Source organism: Camelus dromedarius, chromosome 26 (assembly GCF_036321535.1).
Source record: "Camelus dromedarius isolate mCamDro1 chromosome 26, mCamDro1.pat, whole genome shotgun sequence".
NCBI lineage: Eukaryota > Metazoa > Chordata > Mammalia > Artiodactyla > Camelidae > Camelus > Camelus dromedarius.
The window spans coordinates 11394765-11413182 of record NC_087461.1 but is presented as its reverse complement, the minus strand read 5'-3'; the positions used below and the strand labels follow the sequence as shown (position 1 = coordinate 11413182).

At 39.5% G+C, this 18418-nt stretch overlaps 1 long non-coding RNA gene across 3 annotated transcripts; it reads right to left on the bottom strand.

The window, feature by feature from the left end:
* Positions 1 to 123: 123 nt before the first annotated feature.
* LOC105101602 (uncharacterized) lies at positions 124 to 16165 on the bottom strand. 3 transcript variants are annotated; one of them, XR_010377937.1, is made up of 5 exons: positions 16086 to 16165; positions 13828 to 13876; positions 12744 to 12892; positions 1837 to 1923; positions 124 to 514 (listed from the first exon to the last, which is right to left on the bottom strand). It is a non-coding gene; the product is annotated as an uncharacterized LOC105101602 (long non-coding RNA). The 3 variants fall into 3 exon arrangements; XR_010377938.1 differs by lacking the exons at positions 124 to 514; positions 1837 to 1923 and adding exons at positions 5960 to 6986; positions 9069 to 9152; XR_838300.3 differs by lacking the exons at positions 124 to 514; positions 1837 to 1923 and adding an exon at positions 5960 to 6986.
* Positions 16166 to 18418: the final 2253 nt, after the last annotated feature.

Here is an 18418-nt window from a genome sequence, read left to right as displayed (position 1 = left end):
ACCAAATTGCAACTATAAAGTGCATAAAATATAATGTTCTTAATTTTCTAATATTTACTATAATGGAGAGGAACAGAGGTGAGAACCATTAGAAAAAAAGTCTCTGAAATTTTTTTCCTTGGAAGTATTTTTGTGAGTTCAGTGAAGTATGTGACAACTAGATATTCTGAACCTATCCTCAGATCACAAACCTAACCATAGACACCTAGAAAATGTCATTTTTCGGCCCACTAACTCTTTCCTCAAGTCAGGAATAAACAGATTTCCTTTGTTCTAAACAGAGTTTATTCCCAGAGCAGAGGTGCAGCAGGTCAGCAAATAACTGTCACCCTTAGAGGGCGCTAAGGTGCCTTTTAAGTCACCCAAGTTGACTTCCTTCTCAGCACTGCTGGTCCACAGGTCCCTGGGCATGCCTTCCTTCCAACTCCATGAATCCTCAGAATTTTGAACATCCTGCTTCTTACGTCACATTTTGGCCATTGTTTTAAAATGTTGTCACAGTAAGATAGCAACTCTGCAAAAAGGAAGTAACCCAACCAAATTAATTATAGACGGAATGTACATGTTGTCTTTGCACCAAAGAAACAGAGAAAAATGTTCATCACCATTGATATTTATAGCTAGTAGCATCTTAATTTTATCCTTCTGGAAATGCATAAATAAAATTCTCAGGGTGGCAGAGAGGTAATGTTCATAAGCACCTGGGGTCTTAAAGATGGAATTTGCAAGAAAGGAACTAACTGGCATTTCTATCCAGCTGTGTGGGGCTGGGGGACTGAGCCAGGTCTTTTCCTATCTGTGTTCCCAATGTGTGACTCAATAAATATATGGCTAGTCGCTTTCCATTTTTCCAGAAAGTTTGTAAAGCAACTCAGATTAGATGTGAATAAGAAAACAATGATATGAAAGATAAAAACCACAGGACTCAGGTGGAGGCTGGGGAAGATTACAACTAAAACATCTCAAGAGAAGGGAGTGGCCAGGCAGGGCTCGCTTAGAGCTGGAAGAACAACCAGTACTGGAAAAAGAAAAAGTCCACAGCATTTCAGGAATGATCGAGCTGGGAAAGACCATTCAGGTCCTTTCAAGTCCATCCCTTTATTTTATGGATAAAAAGAGAGGTCCATAGTGGGAAGGAACTTGTCAATGGTCAAAGGAGAAAGCTTGACTGATTTCATTCCCCCAGGTGAGTCCCAACAGCTCCAGTTGGCGGTGACCACTTCACCTGTCCCAGGCATCCAGAACTGGCTTAACAAGAAGAGAGGGTTTCTTGAAAAAATAAGCACCACCTCAGAGTTTCTGTCCAAGTTTCACTGAGTATTATCAGGGCTGGGCCAAGTGGCTCACTGTCCAACTAGAATGGATGGCAGTCTCTTGATAGGAGATTCAGAACTGGGAGGATTAGGGAGGAGGGAGGAGCAAGGTCTGGAAGGGGCAGTGTGGGGAAAAGGAGGATGCCTGTCTCACCTCTGCATCTCAGGAGACAGAGGCTGGGGACAAGAAAACAGCATCCTTTGAAAGGTCTGCCGGGGAAGCAGTGGCCTTGGGGAAGAGCTGGGTTTCACTTACAGCAAGAAGATGAAGGAAAAGATTAGAGAAGAATTCACAAAGGTAGAGAGTGTGCTGCTGACTGCCTATGAATTTGAAAGGGCAGAATGGGAGAGTCAGGGCGTGGTGGGGAGTAGGAGATGGGGACAGAAAAGGGCATGTTCAGAGCTGAATGGAGATGAGAATCCAGGGGATGGGAGGTCCAGGGTGCCCTGAGTTCTGCACTCCTGGGGTGCTCGGAGTAGATGGGGTGTGGTAGATGCTGCAATGCTCTTCCCAGATGCCCACCTGCCTTCCCAGGACTGAAGTCCTCATGTCCCATCACTGGGATGCTGGTGGTGACAGCTCTTGGATGAGTCTTCCTCCAGGAACTGCCTGTGGATGAAGAGAGCACCCTTGCTCAACGTCACAACCGTTTCGTGACCCTCTTCCCAACCATGACTGGTCAGTGCAGAGTCTGAATGCCTGGGCTCCTGGCTGACCTGGCTCACAGTCACTGGGAGAGACCGTGAGAGCTTCAGAGCCCTCTGAGCACTGCGGGATCTGTGCGGGTCCCTGTTGCAACCACCCTGCCTCAGCCTCGGCCTGCCGCCTACTCTCCCTCATCGGCTGGCAAGGCTGAGAGAACTCACCAGGGGAACCATCTGAGTGCAAATCTCCCTCTCAGGGAGCTCCATCTGTGACACAAGGGAAGTGATGAGGTGAATCCTGAGACCCTCAGAGCAAACGGTGAGGGGGGGCTGTGAGGGCTGGGATGGGTTAGGGTGAGGTAGGGGGTCTTGCCAGGGATCCACATGCTCCAAGGTTCCCTTTTCACCCCCAGCACACACGGCATTCCAAGACTGGACTCACTGTAGGACTCATATTGTTTGATATGCTTCAAGGGAAGGGAAGACAAAAATGGTTAGCCTTCTGCCCTGAGACCTTATAGAAGTTTCCATTTCCAGGTTGAACCTTTAACAAAGCTCAGTAGCCACTGTAATAGCCTGTATTATTATCAAAGTTTTCTCTGGATCTACCTAGCTGGGCGTCTCCCTCCCAGAAGTCCCTGCAGGAGAGACATCCTTCCTCCCCCAAGATTCGGCCTTGTGACTCACTTAGCCAATGAAACAGGAGTGAAAGTGGCATGGGCCACTTGCAAGAGAAGTTTTAAGAGCTATTACGATTCCGCCTTCCCTCTCGTGCTATTCCATGTCGGGGCTGCCCCTTCAGCCTGCACACTGGAGGGAAACATCGAAGCTGGCCCTCAAAGATTGTATCAGATGAGTGAGAAACACCTCTTTGTTGGAAGCCACTGAGGTTTTCAATCATTTGCTACTGCAGCATAATTTAGCCTCGGTGGATTAATACAGATACCCAGAGCAGGGGCCAGCAAAGTGCAGAGCCGGAAAGTAAGGATTCAGGCTTTGCAGGCCCACCAGTCTCTGTCATGACTACCTAAGGCTACCATTGTCATGCAGAACACTCACAGACGATGGATAAGCAAATGAACACACGATGGATAAGCAAATGAACACACGATGGATAAGCAAATGAACATACAATGAATGTTCCAATAAAACTTTACAAAAACAAGTAGCAGACCAGATTTGACCCTCCAGTAATAGCTGGCTGATCCCTGATGTAGTTACTCCTGAGGGAGTCACTTAGGTGGTTTAGCCACTGGCTAAAAGTTCTATAGGCAATTGCCTAAAATCTCATCTCTGCTAATTTTACCCACCATTATTTTTGGTCCACTTTATATTAAGATGACGTCTCGAGAGTCCATTTATTTGGTAAGACTTAAATTGCCTCCCCACCAAAAAAAAAAAAAGTTGTATTTAGTAAGGCTTAAATAGATGAAAAGATAAAGGATGGCTAATATAATATTTTTTGATGGGTTGGGAGGAAAAAACAGCTAGATTGGTATCTCTGCCTTCAAAAGCAATTGGGAAGACATGGAAAAAATCAGAGAGGAGAGATAAACAGCTGAATTAGCGATTAAAAAGAAGGGTAATGGAAATATGAAGAAAAATAATATGAATGTGAGAGGACACTGAGTGAAGCTAGAATTCCTTACTGGCTTTTCTCAGCAGGAGGACCAGACAGATGTTTGTTCCTCTACTGCCACCTTCAGTTCTTTCAAGATCCTGGCTCTCTTTTTCGCAGTTTCCACTCGTGAGGCTAAACTGCCCTGGATGCAACTCCTAGGGGTGCTTTTTCCATTTTTTTTAATTTTAGCTACACCATTAGTCCTTTAATTTTAGCTAAACCTTGCTGAAATCCACAGGGGCTCAAAAATGGCCTGACTTAAGTAAATGATGTTTTGAATGGAGAGAAGACGGTAAGATCAAGGATTGAGGATGATTAGGGACCACATGAATGTTGGGAAGGAATGGGGGAGACACTGAGCAGAGGTGGAGGTGGTCCAGGGACAGAGGTACTTTGGAGGCAGAACCTAATTCTATAAACCAGAGAAGTGAGTGTGCATGCATCTGGGCAATTCCTCAAAAGTGATGAGTGAAATAAATTGATAGACTATTAATTAAGACTGGGATCTGAAGGTGTGAAATGCAAACAGAATTATGACATGAAAAATAGCTCTGGGTAGGTCTGGGATAGAAAATCAGGGCTTGACTGCCTGCCTGCACTTTATCATGTCTGGTCAGGGAATCAGTGGTAATAAGATCACGGGATACAATCTTTTCCACAAATTAGCCAAATCTACTCTATCATTGCGCTATGGATGTTTAACAGCCCATCTACATTGTAAGCGACTTGAAACATAAAGAAGTCTTTTTGTTAGGCAGTTAGATAAAAATGAGCATTGGGCAAGGGGAGAGGAAGGGGGAGGAAGCAACACAGAAAATAACAGCATGCCTGTGTTCAGGACAAGGGGCTCCAGAAACTTTTAATTTCTCGAAATGAGGGCCAGCAAAGAAGCCAGCTAGAATACAATGCTGTGGCTGCACAGTAGAGAGAAGGACCTGCTTAATTTGACCCAATGCTCATTATAATGTTATTAGCTTGCAGTTACATCCCCTTCCTGTAGCTTTCTCTGTGCATCATGGGTAAAAACATGTGGAAAAGAGATGAGCGTACCTGAGCACAAGGAACGTGAGCTGTCAATCAATCAATCACAAAAACGCCCCCTAAGCCAGGATATAAGAACAGGAAAAAAAGGAGCAGCCCCATTTTTCATCTCTTGGGTTGGCCCGCCTCCAGTTCTTCAGGGTGTATTATATTTTACTACCTTTGTACTTCCCTAATAAAATCTTTTGTTTACATCATGCTTTGTCTCTTTTTAAAAATTCTTTTTTTTTTTCGGGTGACTACGAACTGAGGTAAATTTTGTTCCTCTCCTCCCCATAACATTTTCATCATTCATTATACATTATAGCAGCTGCCCAAAAGTTACACTCAATTAATTCATGTTGAATTAAATTGTTTCTTTTCAATGATAAAATGCCGAATTTTGAAAATTTCTTGTGGGAAATTGTCAACTCATTGGGACGGAGATGGAGAACCTTTTGTCCCTGGAACCTCTCAGAATTTGCCATCTGTTTTCTGTGCCTCCGTCCTAAAGCTATACCCTTCTTCATTTCAGTCCATTGTTTGCATTTCCTTACCCACCAGCACAGAGTCCAAAGCAAATTGCTTTGATCATTGCTTTGCTCTAACCACTGCAATTATAAGGGGCATTTAGTGTAATAGTGACACTAGGCTGGGGCTCTGCCTGCAGCCACTCTAAGTCTCTCCAAGTTGATGTGCAGCCCAAGAAAAGAAAGACTAACAGGAAATGTCCATTGTCACCCTCATCACATCTCCTGGCAAGTTGGTCAGCCCTGGTCCAGCAGTGGGTGCTGGAGCATGCACTGTCTAGCTGTCCATTATGATATAAGATATCTAAGCTATTCAGAAGGTGATATGCTTTTGCTACTGAAAATAACTGCACAGAATAGCAGAGGTACAGTTACTAAGATAATCAAAGAAAACAAAACTAGAATAATCAAATAGGGCACTGTACCTCAAGAAACAGCCACACCCGCTGTGGTCTTAACTGTAGGGTACCTGAATTTTGATTTTCTCTTATGGTGGAGGACACTTCAACTTGGCAAACATACATGCAACTCTCTTCTCACTCAAGTCAGAGGTCACTTCTTTTGGGCACCCCTTCCTGACCCTCTCCCCCACACTCCCACTACTGGATCGGTGTCCCTCCTCCTTTCACATCACTCTCTTTATATCATATTGAATGATTTATGGATCCCTCTGCCTCCTGCACCACCCTGTGAATTCTTTTGGGGCAGGAACCATTTCTTAATTGCCTCTATCACTTTAAGCCAAGCACAGAGTCTTATTAAGTGTTTTTTTGATGAATCATTTATTGATGATTTACAGAGTCAAAGAAATCACAAATTCAGTTCTAGGGATCATGGCAGCTTCTCAGCCTTGCTAGTCAGCTCAGTCATGGGAGAAACCAAATAAGTCCCACAGACTTTTCCATCACCCTGGGCTGTTGGGGTCCCATGGACGGCTCAGGCACTGGTGAGCAAATGTCAGAGATGCCACAACAATGCAGTAATGGATATTTGCCCTTCTGTCTTCAAACTCAGCAGGTGTCCTTTGTTGTTTCTGAATAACCTCACAATAGTTTTGGGCCATGGGAAGAGCCACATGGAGATTGCTTGTGTCCCAGCTTGCTTCAAGGTCAGAATGACCTTGAAACAGATTTCCTATCAAACTTCATACTTATAGGTCCCTTACCATTTAAGGATGTAGAAACTTTCTAGTAAGATTTGAGTTATTTTTCAGTTGTGATTAGTCCTTCTCAAAAGAACACTTTGCTTCAGAATCCACTGCAGTGAGCTTTCAGGAACGATGTAGCTAGAAAGGTCATTACCCACCATTCTCTTGCTTTATCTCTTAGCCAAATTAATAGACATAAATGGATGTCCTTATGCATTCTTTTGCCAAGCAAACCATACTTGTCCACTGGAAAAGATCATATTCTAGAAGGTGGATACAAATAACAGGATACTGTTTCTAAGGGAGCAAAATGAACACACACTTATAATTTTAGGTAGATCTACTGAGTCTTCCCTTGAGTCATAATTATTTGCAAAAAAGTAAGCAAATCAGATTCAGACTGTGAGCCCTTTGAGCTGCATTAAGCTGCATATCCAGTTAATAAGAACAATGGCTAATTGCTTTTAATGGGCAGCACTTTGTGACAACACTGTCAAAATTCCAGCACCACTTAAGCTTCTTTTTGTTTTGTTTTAAAGACACAGTTTTTCACATGGAAGATCTGCAGAGCATTGACTGTCATTTTTCCAATTCAAACAAATGGGTTTGTTTATCTTCTGGCTGAGAGGGAGAAACAGGCCGGTAGCCAATACACTGACATTGGAAGTGCATCCCATGCTGTGGTGCAGACAGTAGACGCTTAGTAAGAACTTGTTGAAAGAATAAAAACATTTTCAGTCAACAGCAAGTCATTTTCCTGAAAATACAATTCAATGCAGGCAAAGGCACAGGACCAATTTTTAAAGCAAACACATGTTAATATACATTCTGTGTATATGCTCTATGATTGTTTGGCTCTATTACTGTTGAAATCATTTTCTTTCTAATTTGGGACTCTTGTCTGAATAGCCTAAGCTTTGAGAGTCAAGCAGACTTCCCTTTCTGGCAGTCTGGGAGTTGAGAAAAACTAAAAACGCTCCTGCTGCAAAACTAAAGATAATAAGGCAAGAGAAATACACAGTGGCCAACGATGGCTGAGAAACCTAAACAAGAAAGGTAAGGATAAGTTGGTAACATCAGACAGCTCTACAGCGTTTCACATGTCTTTGCAACCAAAAGGTTAGGTTCCTAATCATAAGTAACAGATGAAGTCCGGGGCCTTTTTGAGGAAAGGAAGATTGAACTGAATCAAGAGAGATTCCAGAAGGTTTTACTCCTTTGCAAAAAGTATACTGTAACAACAACAACAAAATGCCATCCAAAAAAATGACTGTTTATCTTGGCCTAGGCTTGGGGTGGAAAAAAAATTATTATTTCTCCCAAAAATGTGTAGTCATGAGCCTATTCCACTGTCTGAAGATGTTTGAGCCCAAAAGCTAACCACAACAGCAACAAAAAGTCCTGCCAACTTGGAAATATCCTAACAGTAGAAATTAAAAACTGCTCTGGAGGATGTACAAGATTCCCACCAAAAAGTCCCACTTAAGATGAGTTCATAATCCAAAATTTACAAATAAACCAGGAAACCATACTGAAAATCAACCTACTTTACACATGGTGGAAGAACTTCAAATAATAAAATATCAGAGACAAGAAACAAGTGTAAATATAATAAAGATATATAGTATATGTATTATAAAAGTATAATAAAGACAAACAAAAAATTGAACACATGAAAGAATAGTAAGACACTATAAAAATAAGGTAGATTTGAAAAAGAATAAACTACAAGTTATTTAAGTGAAAAATAGAGTCATTGAAATTAAAATTTAATGGAAATGTTAAACAGCATATTAGACACAGATGCAGAAAAAAATTAGCAAGAGGTAACTTAAATCTGAGGGCATTGCACAGAAGGCAAGACAGAGAATCAAGGATGTGAAAATTTTTTTAAAGAAGTCAAAAAACATGGAATATAGAATTAGAAGGTCCAACATAACTATGAGTTCCAGAGAAAGAAAATAAAAAGAATGCAAAAAAGAAAATATTCAAAAAGATAATGTCTTAAGTTTTCCCAGATATTGATAATAACCTGATCTCTCAATTTCAGGAAGCTAAACAAACCACACAGGATTAATAAAAACTCTCCCATTCTCAGCATAGAAAATTCAATTCAATAAGTTATGTTAGAATAATTGGTTATTTATATGGAAAAACAAGACAAAATTAGATTCCTATCCCATATAATTTATAAAATTCAATTGCAGATAAATTAAAAGCTAAATAGGAGGAAAAAACACTCTAAAACAGTTAGAGGAAAACTTTGGAAACTAATTTTATGATCCCAGGGTATATAAAACATTATTAAATAGAATTTTTAAAAATAATTAATGAATGATTATTCATTAAAAGATAACATTTAAAAATCAAAAGCCATGGACTGAGAGAGAAAAATATTAGTGACTAAATATTATAAAGAACTCCTATAGATGACTAACAAGATAAACAAACAACCTTAAAAGAGCAAAAAGATATGACAACAGAATTCTCAGAACAGGAGAAACAGAATGAACAATAAATATACAAAAAGATGCTGGACTCTTTGCTGACAACTTCAGGGAAGATGACTTATTCCATTTTTCCTTCTAGCTAATATATGTAATGTTATAACTGGGGGCTCACTCTATGGCAGACATAGTTCTCAGGGATTTACATGCACTCATAGTTAATTCTCATAACAACTCTATAAGGTGGGTACTACTGTTATCCCCATTTTACAGATGAGCAAACTGAGACACAGAAAGGTGATAACAAATTAGTAGTACCTTCAGGTGGTCCAGGGGATAATTTACCTGTTCAGTGTGTAACTCAAAGCAATGTTCTAATATTTTGGATTTCAGGTGACTTAGAAGGAGAAGGATAATCCCACCATTGGCCTGTAAAAGACAGATAGATGGATAGATAGATAAATGGATGGATGGATGGATGGATAGATAGGTAGGTAGATAGATATGACCATATAGTGGTTCTCTAATCTTGTGTGGATGGCTATTACATTTCACCTACCCATGGGGCTGACTTTTGGAGATGTCTGAGTGTCTGTCTACCCTTGAGTCCTCATATTACTGAAGAATAAGATCATGGCTTCACGCAGTCTTCATATTTATCATCAGGAAGACCTCCTAGCAGTTTTGAAAATTTAGCTAGGATATGCTTCAGAAAAGTCCATGCATCATCTTTAAAACTTTTTTCAATTCATAGAAATCATGTGATATCAGCAATATCCTTTTCCCTTAGACACTAATTAGGATTTTGTAATGCATTCATTATTTTATACTCTACTTGGTTCTAAAAAGAATTTGAGCCACCCTCGTTTCATGTTAAATATAGTTGATTCTCTTGGCTCTACCTGTTACATATTTGGGAGTTCAGTAACAATCAACTAAGAATCTTTCTAGTCATGCTGTAAAAAAAAAATTTCTATAGTCATTCATAAGTTATCTCCACTACAACTTCAAAATCAAAAGATAAACTGATTTCATAAAACAGAAATGAAAGAACATTTTACATTACCTTTTATGTGAATAGACTGACCCGCATGAAACAATAACTTGATTTCATTTATTTTGGAAAGTTCTCTAAACACTTCAAAGACAAATATAATAGAGCTGATTTCCTTAGGGTTAAGTGTTAAGAACTTTAGCTCATCAGCTCTAAAGCTGAAACTAAAACTGAAAGACATTCAAGCAATGTCTTTAACACCATCTTCACCACCCTATGTATCACATGAACACAAGCAAAAGAGAGGTAGCCCAGTCCAGCTTGATAAATGACAGAAAAACCGGTTCTTATGTAAGAGGCTATGCACACCTCACCCAGTTACATAATTAAGTATATTTGGCAGGAGAATCTGACAAGTATATCTGACAAGACTGGAATACCCTGCTTGTTTGTAAGTGTTACAACACAAGTAGGGATGGGAAAAAACACCAAGAAAGACAATTTGATGTATTCAAAACCTAGGAGACATGGTCTTAATGGACCATGTCTGAATAAACAAATCACTGATTTGCATGGGGGCTGTCTTAGCTTGGGATGCTATGACAAAATACCATAGACTGATGGCTGGAACAACAGGCATCTACTTTCTTCTCACAGTTCTGGAGGCTGGAAGTCTACGATCAGGGTGCTAGCATGGTCCAGTTCTGGAGAGTCTCCCTCTTGGCTGGCAGATGGCAACTTTCTTACTGCGTGCTCACCGGGCCTTTTTTGGGTGCACGCACATGGAGAAAGAGATCGCTCTCTTTTTCCCTCTTCTTATAAAGGCACTAACCCCATCATGAGGGTCCCACCTTCATAACCTAATCTGGACGTGATTACCTCCTGAAGGCCCACTGGAGGTGGGGGTTTCAACATATGAATTTGGTTGGGCCACAACATTCAGTCCGTAACAGGTGACTACATTAGGGAAGTCCTTAATCTTCAAGCTACCATTCTCTTGTCTTTTTCCTTTTAAAACCAGTTTTTTTCAAAAAGCAAATTTTCACTTATTGCCTCTGCTTCCTGGCCCTCTGCTGTTGGGGGACTTACACACCACTCCCCAACAAAAACACTAAAGGGTTTCTTTTCAGGCAGCAAAATCTACTTGGACTTTTCCCAGCCTCCATCTCACCTGACCCCTGTGCAGTGTGGAGCACTGTGCCTGCTTCCCTTCTCAAACCCCCTCATCCACAGACATAACAGAATTTGGAAACAGACCAACTGGGGTTCACATCTGGGCTCTAAACAATTACAAGTTACTTAAACTTTCTGTGTCTCAGTTTCCTGCCCCATCCGTAAAGACAAAAATACCATTCCTCACCCTTAGGAGACTTGTGTAGATTAAATGAAATGACACAATGAAGGCACCTATCATGAAGTCATCAATACATTTTGGATTTTCCTTGTCTCTGCAGCCCTGTTCTTACTCCCAAGTGATGGACCACAAATTCTACTTGGCTTTAGCACCCCTCCACCCAGACTTCCAGCTCAACTTGTACAAACCCTTCTAACTCCTGCCTATTCTCCAGCTGATTCGGGGCTAATGGCATCAGCCTCTCCCCATCACCACTTGGGCCAGAATTCCAATGGTCATGAAATTAAATGGAGATATAAAACCGCAGGTCTTAGAGTTGGAATATCCATGAGGGGTCTCTGTCTGTGTCTATTAGCCACAGAAGTGTTCTGGTATCCAGGTAAGCCCTGTGAAGACCATCCCTCTGAATATTTAAATCCAAGTGGGATTCTCAGGCGAGAAGCATCAGTATCTCCTAAAAGCCCATTAGAAAGGTGAATTCTTAACCCTTCTCCAAACCTATTGAATTAGATTATTCTGGGACCCAAGGTGTTAGGTCCTGTGTTCTCCAAGGAATTAGGAGCCAAGCAAAAGTTGGAGATCTAGTGGTATGAGTAATCTGCTACTTTGGGCCTTAGGAGAAGACAGATACTTAAATATTATTGTACATGAATATTTAACCATTAGCATGCACTGAATTCAGTCAGTATAAAGCAATTTATAAGACAGAAATCATCTTGATGTATTTTACTCCATTATAAAAAGTTAAGACATAATCTTGGTGCTATAAAAACTAAAAATATTCCCATTTCAGATCCATGAATGCAAAATATTTAAAGAACAAGACTGAAAAGGTAGTTAGCTTAGCTCTGTGAGAAGAGTATCCTTAAAAAACAAAAGGTAACTTAACAGAGCAAATTCCCACTTGAATCTGTTACACAACAATGAAATAAAATGGACTTTACAGATGGAAAGGTTGAATTTATCTTTATGTTCATTGGAAACACCTCCTCCCCCAGGTTTGAGTAGCATGTGAAACACAGGCTCAGTGACATTTCAGAGGCCAGGATATGCAGAGGAAAAACTTAGCTATTTAAGTATCCTATGTTAATTGCTGTCTTTAAACAGATTAGTTTAAACTAATTGGTACATTAAAAATGCCTTTTGAGACTCAGGAAATCTCAGATCCACTTTCCACTAGTAGAACAAGGAAGCATTAACAAGATAGATTTAAACTGGAGAGCTGCATGTTCCTTCACAATAGATCATACAAAAAGCATTAAAGCAACATCGTCACTGTAGGCAACATGGAAATATTGTGGGGGAGAGGGGGTTACTAACCACAGAACTCCTCGCCCTGCTTCCGGACTCTACAAAACCTATGAATGACAGTCAACAATGAAGAGGTTCAGAACAATGAAATAAAATATAAACACAGCCTCCTATTGTTCATGAAGACTTGTTTTCTCAAAGGATTATTACCTAGCTAGGAAATCAATCACCTAAAGGAGACTTTACCTTTTAAAGGTCATTCAGTTAAGTCATTGCCACACACAGGATTACAAAACACGTAGCACAAGTAAATTAAGTCCCATCAGTGCTGAAAAATTAATGTCAGTCATCTGTAATTTCCCTGCTGCTGAATTTAAGTTACTGACCATATACAGAATATATTTCAACTATATTTACTTACCTGTTATCTTTGCTGTCTGGCCTTTCTCAATTGTACTTTGTCATTTAATTTTGTCTCAAGTATCAAATGGACTCTTTTCCTCATTTCCTCACGGTTCAGCAGGAAGTGGGCTGTCATTTCCAGTAAGTCTCACTGTAGTTTTGCCAATACTGGTGAGACAGGCAGGTGGGAAGGGGACAGGGCACAACCATGAAAAGAATGACGTGGCAGTTAGCACCAAGGTGGCAGGAGACTCAACTCCCAGCAGACCTTGGGGCCCAAAATGGCAGGAGATTTGACTCCCAGTGGACCTTGAGCTTTATTATACACTCATTGTGATATAGTAGCATGAGAAATGACACACCCACCGGTGCCATGACAGTACCGAGGCTAACCATAAAAGGTCAAAAAGTGGGTGGTGGCTCAGTTCCTGGGACTCCATGCCCCTTCCCCCGAGTAATTGGAATAATCCTCCCACTCATTAGCATATGAAGTAACCGAGCCCATAAAACCTAACAATCCAGCGCCTCACTGTCACGCTCTCTGGCCTTTGGAAATGACCCACCCAGGCTCTGACTATGGAGCGTGTAAACCTACTTTTCCTTTAACTGCCCTGACTGCCCTCACATCTCCTGGCCAATCTCACTTTCCTAGATGACCCTATGCTGTGCAACCACCACCGCTCGCCTGTTGCTCTCTCCTGCCTTCAAAGACCACCGGCACTGTGTCTATGGAGTGAGTATCTCTCTGAATAAATCTACCTTTGCTCAACTGTGGCTCACTCTTGAATTCTTTCCCATATGAAGCCAAGGACCCTCACTTGGCAGGACACCTCCTGGGGACTCGACCAAGACCTGGGACATGGCCAACCTCTGACATCCCATTTTTCCTGTATCACTGGGGAGTAAGTACCATATGCAGAATGACTCAGAATTTCTACTACTCATGTGCAGTGCATTTCCTTGGTCATGAATAAAGCTGATTCACTCCCAGCATTCTCATGTCACCATAGCTGTTCCCACTTCAGTGAAACTGCCCTGGAATCCTGTTCCTCAGAGTTTAGACTAAAGGAACTTTTGGTGTTAAAAAGAGAAATGCCTTTTACCTTAACCTCAGCTTGCCTTCCAAGTTTCAGTCTCCAGGATTGACCAGCCCTAGGATGACACAGCAGAGACATCTGTTTCTTTCAAGAGAAACCATAACCTCAACAAAGGTATATGATTTGGCCATATGGTCCTTTAGAATAAAATCAACCAATAATCCATCACCAGCCAATGGTCTGACTTAAGTATATCAGCACAATAAATGCACCATCCATTACCCAGTGCAAATCAGACTGCAAATCTTAGTTCAGTTTATTTTGAAGCTCACCTCACCAAGGATTCAAAAACTACTAGGGTTCAACCTTACATAACATTCTACTATTTATATGTTTAAAATCGTCTGAGACAATGTATACCAAAATTTTAGCAGTTGTTCATCCAGCTGGTGGATACAGGTACTTTCTGTTTCTTATTTTTACATATCTGTTTTCTGATCTTTTTACAATGAATAGACATTGCGGGGGCGGGGAAGTTAATACATTTTTAAAGAAAGTAATAGCAAAAAGAAAAAAAGATTATTCTCTTGGTTTTGCATAGTCTGCAGAGGATTAATGCTAGAAACTGGGAAAAATAGTTAATAGGGCACCTGAACTAAGGCAATGGGGATGAAAAAATATGTAAGTGTCAAAATTGACAGGAATGAATGATATTTGGATATAATAGTGGTAGTGAGTGTTCAAATACTCATAGGAAATACTTCTGATTTCCTAACAAATATGGTCAAATAATGTCTTTTGAAGAAAGTAGCTTTACTTTCTTACTTAAAAGGTAAGGTTAATTGAAAAAGTTATAAACAATCATTTTAGAGATCAATAATAGTCATTTAAACAGCCCAAGAAATACATAGTATTTTGATGTATCAAGTAATTCCGGGTTGTTCAGTGTCATCAGGATACAGGTAAATGTTTGCAAATGGATTAACAAGAGAACACCAGTTAGAAATCAGACAATTATGCAATATAAAAAAAAAAAAACCCAGGATTTTTGGACATAGGTAACATAGGTGCTTTATGGAGCATGGGAACAAATTAATAAAATACTATACTGTAAGTAAATAGAATTCAAGGATGTGAGTGATTATGACTAGATTCTTAGGCATTCACTGAATTTCTCTGATTGGCAGATGGCTATCCAAGAAAAAAATTCTGAAGCTCTATTTCTCTCGAGATAATAAATTTCAATATAAAAAGACTGTATGTAGAAAAAAATTCAGGGTTGTTTTTGTTTTTCTCTTTTAGAAAGTAAAGCATTCCAAAAAATAAATATTATTTTTGCTAAAAGTACAGTAGCTGAATCCAAGATATTTATTTTTGTTCTCCTTCAGATTCATAACAATTTTCTACTCCTCAGTAAGATTGATATGGATGACTCCAGATTTATAAGAATTGTACAAAAGGATATAACTGACTTCACTAACACTACAGGGGAGTGACTGAAGGAGTGATTAGGAATCCTTATATCCTGGCTCATTTAGTCCTTTCCTGTAATCACAAGTCATATAGTTCTTTAAAGTAAAAGCACTGGCCCACAACCCAGGGCCCTAAACAAATGATACACAACATCAGTGACAGTGAAACCTTCAGAAACCAGCTATACAGCAATAGATAGTTCTAATTCCTATCACATAAAAGTTGTTGACAAACTTGGATGACAAAATCCTTAAAAGCATGTAGCACATACAGGGCCAGAAGTCTTGTAAAAGCTTCATATATTACATTATGAAACAACATAAAAACAAACTGATGCATTTAGTTACAGGAATTCTTTCAGTTTAGCTCTTGGAGTGACTAAATGCTTTTAACTAAAATGAGGTGAAACCAAGTTAAACTCTGCTTGAAAGTATTCAAGAGGTAGATATACACTTACTTTAAAAATTAGCTAGCAATTTTCCCTTAAACTGACACGTTCAGCGGCAATTTTCCCAAATTGTATAAAAATTTCTATTTAAAGGTCCACCATTTTCTAGTATTTCAGAATTTTTCTCATCATTATTTGTGGTCAAACTGTTGCTATAAATGGTGTTATAATTTATTAACAGTGTCTAAAATAGGATTTCCTTCATATGAATAAAGAAAAGTGGCCCGTCTTTTGAAATTTATCTAAAAAATCATCCTAATTTCTCTATTTGGAAAAAAAAAAGACTTCATATTTAAAAACTCAATCTTTTAAAGTATTTTCTTTCATATCACCAAATATTGTATGTAGTTTTGATTGTACTTGACAAACCAAGAACCTTAATGACAAAGTACCATGCACTTACCCAAACAAAGTAGGTATCTTTCTCTTTCAGTTAGGGGCGTTCCAACATGCTTCAGCGCAAAGCTCTTGAAGTCAATATAATTCTGCTAAATCAAAACAAGAAAAAACAAGGCAAGCCTCAGTCATATTCTAGTGTTGCACTTGTTCCCTTGCTGTTTGTTTTATTTAACATTCAAAAAAATGGACTTAGGCAACAGCATGTAAGTTTCACATGCCAAATAAGAATTACTATAATTTGAGAAGCAAACCTTAGCTTCTGGAATGCTGCAAAAGAAGATCATTTTAGAAAGTTAGGAAAGATTGAAAAAAAAAAAAACAGATGAAATGTACACACATACAAAAGATTATGCAGCCTCCTTCTAGAAGGGTTTCCAGTATCCTACAGTCCAGCCAAAGATTCCCCTAAGGGCCATGGAGTCCAGTCACAAGCTTGCTGTGGTATACCAATTTTTAGATTTTAGAGTAAAACAGTGCTGTTCTGGAGACCTTTGGTCCAAATGCTCCTGAATGAGCCTTGGAACCCTGATATTTAGCAGTTATTTTTTTCCCTCTCTATGGGAGAGAAAAAAAAAAGAAATTAACAGACCATGACTACTATTAAGCAACTTACCACAAGGCTCTGCAAATTCTTCCCCAGAAGACAAACATTGCAATGAGGGAAGAATATATTATGTTTACAAAAGGTCTGTAAGAATTTTCTCTCATTTCAAAATGTGTGCACACTTGCCAGTTAGGGTAATTATTAGAGAAAAACCCACCCAGTGAACATGTCTCCACTGGGAAGAGAGTGATGGCTGAATGTCTTCTCACTGACACTTTCCATTTCAGATGAGGTGGTAGGGCCACCCTTTCGAGGAGAAACTCACTGCTGTCACAGAGCCCAGCTGTGTGCTGCAGGCAAATTCCTTTGTATTCACTTTTGCCAAGTAAATAAAAGTCCAGGACTGCTTCAAGATTTTATGAAGAAATATCTCATTTGTAGATGCCTGAAAGTCAATGAGCGTAATATCTAGATATGGCTTAACATGATTTTGGGTAGAAAACAAAGAGGATGGTAGAAAAACCCTTTGACTAATCATGAAATTTTGGTGCCCTCAAAGTTCTGCTCCTTGATAACCCTAGAGAAGCAAAAGTATGCTTTATAAGAGAAGTTCTTTACTCCTGATTTTGGCAAGGTCCTAAAGCAATTATCTTTTAAGATCAAATTACTTTGCAAAAGCACGCACAAAACCAACCTCCAATGCTGTTACATGCATTTAGCTAAATCCTACATTCTGTGTTTCTTGAATTGATTTAATGAGAGTGAAATGAAAATAAGAATCCAAAGTACCATGACTTGCCAAATACCATGAAGTTGCATCATAAACAAATTAATGTACGAGAATATATCAAGGGAATGTAATTATAAGCCTATGGTATGGAATAAAAATGGGAGGAGGAGGACAAAAAGGCAGAGGGGTGAAGAGGAAGAAGGAAGAGTGGGAAGAGACATGAGGAGGAAGAGAAAACAATTTAAATAATGCTGGTGATTTATCACAAGTGGATGCATGACTGTGTGTCCAGGAGGTCAAGCAGCCCTGAGGAGGGAGAGCTCGACCCATCTGAGACAATACTCTTGGTCATCCACATCCATGAATTCACAAATAGCTCATTGAAGAAATTATATTCCCAAATGTACTTTCACTAAGTGCTGCCATTAGAATATGCAAAACGGTTTACTATTTAAATTAAACTTGGTGACAATATCTTAACACTACTTCCTAAATGGTATTATTTAAGAATCATTGTTGGGGGAGGGTATAGCTCAAGTGGCCAAGTGTATGCTTAGCATGCACGAGGTCCTGGGTTCAGTCCTCAGTACCTCCATTTAAATCAATAAATAAGTTTAATTACCTCCTCCCCTCAACAACAACAACAGAACTTTTTTTAATCATTAGAAAACTTTTTGCCACAAGATGATAGATAATCAACTCACTTAAAATACTCTTCAACATGTTTAACATATTTAAAATGCAACTTCTCCATTGTACAGACATACACAAATTTTTGAAATGCCAAACACTCAAGAAACAAACTCCTCTGGGCTGTGAAGCATATGCCTAGGTCACAAATCAAAGCACACTTGGAGTTCTTAATTGGTTCTTTGGTTTTTCTTGAATTATTATGGGAGAGGAGGAAGACAAAAAGCTGGTTATTGTTGCCTTAAAACAGACTGCCAGTTATTTATCCAGTAAAAAAAATGGGTTTATTTGAGATCAGCAAAGAATTGCAAATGGCATCTGGAACCATGTTGAGCCAAGGGCAAGTACTCACAGAGCAAGGAGGAAACTCTTT